The sequence below is a fragment of the Sapajus apella genome, unplaced genomic scaffold, assembly GCF_009761245.1.
Source record: "Sapajus apella isolate SASKATOON/1434 unplaced genomic scaffold, GSC_monkey_1.0 scaffold39, whole genome shotgun sequence".
NCBI classification, from domain to species: Eukaryota; Metazoa; Chordata; class Mammalia; order Primates; family Cebidae; genus Sapajus; species Sapajus apella.
Genome location: NW_022436979.1, coordinates 3554483 through 3557099, shown reverse-complemented (window position 1 = coordinate 3557099; position 2617 = coordinate 3554483). Strand labels below are relative to the sequence as shown.

General features: G+C 42.7%; 1 pseudogene; it reads right to left on the bottom strand.

Moving 5' to 3' along the window:
- Positions 1-356: 356 nt before the first annotated feature.
- On the bottom strand, positions 357-2316 carry LOC116565165 (annotated as a pseudogene).
- Positions 2317-2617: the final 301 nt, after the last annotated feature.

Sequence of the window (2617 nt, the reverse complement as noted above, 5' to 3'; positions counted from 1 at the left end):
AAAAAACCCAAAAACAAGAAAACAACAACAACAACAACAACAACAAAAAACAATTAGCTTACACATATTTTATTAGAAAAGGTGACCCAATCACATTAGTCTTAAATAATTTTAGACCACAAATTTTAAATAAGATTTTAGAAGTTCGAGCTTTGTTATTCAGATTTCATTAGTTTCTAAGGTGCTCAACTATTTCTAAATACTGACCCTAAAGTTTAACACATTTAAAACATATCCAAATTCATGTATCTCCCATGAAATATTTGTTTAGCTAGAAATATTAGATTCCTTTAATTTTGCCACTTGGTGATCCAACAGTCTCAACTGTGTAGTTTGTAAGATCCTGTTTTTGGGGTAGATATTTGAAATACAACTTTACTGATTCTAAATGAAAATGAATGGGAATGACAGGAACACACACAAGTCACCACTGGAATACTTGTTGTGTGACTGTGGCAGTCTTATATTTGAAACTCAAGGAATCAACTGCTTTCCAAAACAGCTAAATCTGCAGGTCCAAACAATGAAGGTGTTTTTTAAACGGCCACGTTCACTCCGAAGGTTCATCTCCCTCAGGACCGCCCAGATGAAGCAAAGCACACGTTCTGCTTAGCTCGGTAATAATGAGGTGCACGCACGCCGCGCGGCCTATCGAACTAGACTTCTGACCCGGCGCCAGCTCCATTCTCACGGGACATCATCCTCCTCCAGGAGAGCAGTTGGAGCAGCCTCCAAGTGATGCTCATACTGCGCTGCCAAAGCTGGGTCCATGACAACCTCCGGTGGGCGAGAGCAGGCGGGGCAGCAGATTCCAAGTGAGGGTCTCCCACGAGCCTCCTAGCAAGACAGAGGAAGCGCTTTTCAAAGTTGTGGTTACTTTTGGCAGAAACGCAGTGCTGACGATTCTTCTTCTGGTGGAAGACAATGGACTTTGCCTTCACTTTCCTGTCCTTCATAGCCACTGTGTCACCACACAGCGCGATGGGGATGCTTTCACACACTCGTACCAGATCTCTATGCCAGCCAGGCACATTCTTGTGAATAACTCTGGATGTTACATCAAACATTATGATGGCACTCTGCCCTCGGATGTGATAGCCGTCTCTCAGTCCACCCGATTTCTCCTGGCTGGCTGTGTCCTATACATTGAACTTAACAGGTCCTCTGTTGGTGTGGAACACTAGGGGATGAACCTCACCCCCCGGGCTGGCTACATACTTCTCAAATTCACCAGTCAAATGACGTTTCACAAAGCTCGTTTTTCCAGTACCACCATCACCAACCAATACAAGTTTAAACTGGACCCAGGGCTCTCCCTGCACAGCCACCGCGGCGTTCCTTCCAGAAGCATCTCCACTCCCCTCCGACTGAGGCTGGAAAGATGGTGGAAGCACTATTTTATATATATATAAAATATATATATATATAAAAATATATATATATACACACATATATATATATAATATATATAATATATATGCCTTATGATCAGTAATCCAGAAAGACTTCTTGACAAGGAACAAATGAAACGGGACAAAAAAGGTGAATCAGCTTTTCATCCATTCCTTACGGACACTAACATGAATGCATATCTTCAGGAAGCTGGGCATAGCAAAGCCAAGATAGAATTTGGACACAAACCCTAAGAATATGGTGGTCATTCTTCAGACAATATAGTTGTGAATGGAGTTTCCTGAAGACAGTAACAAGAAATGTGGATTCCCAGTCTAAAACTCCAACCAGTGTGTCAGAGGGCTACTAACCTGTGTCAGGAGGTACTGATCTTCCAACTACTGAACAGTTTTCATTAAAGAGCCAGCTCCCTACAGGAAGATATCAAACCTTCCTTATCTTTTTCCTTCACTAAAGGCATGGTCCATTTAAACCTAGTTCGCTAAATATTACCTACCTAGGATCTGGTCACTCGATGGCTATAGTAGTTTCCAAATGGCACCTGTATACCAGTGTTCTCTGAGAACACAGTTTAAGTGCCTAGGCTCCTTCATGAAGGAAGAACCTTGATCTAATCAGGATTTAACAGAAAATCATTACCCAGTTCAAAGTTAGCTAAGCTTGCCTCTTGGAGTTCAATAATGGAGTTTCTACGTAACTCTCAAACATGTATGTAGAATAACACCCAAGGAAAAATAAAAGCTACAAAACAGATTGCTGTAAACTACTTAGCAGTGTCCTAAGACCTTTGCATTACCTCAAACACTGACCTCACCAGCTTGATGTCATTCTGTCCAAATTATTCCTATCATAATTAAACGTCTGGCTGGGCATGGTGGCTCACACCTGTAATCCCAGCATTTTCAGAGGCCAATGTGGGCAGATAGCTTAATCCCAGGAGTTTGAAACCAGCCTGGGCAACATGATGAAACTCCGTTTCTACTAAAAATACAAAAAATTAGCCAGGTATGGTAGTGCACACCTGTAGTCCCAGCTACTCAGGCGGCTGACGTGGGAAAATTGCTTGAGCCCGGGAGGTGGAGGTTGCAGTGAGCTGAGATTGCACCACTGTACTCCAGCCTGGGGGATGGCATGAGACTCTGTCTCAAAAAATTGTGTGTGTGTGTGTGTGTGTGTGTGTGTGTGTGTGTGTGTGTGTGTGTGT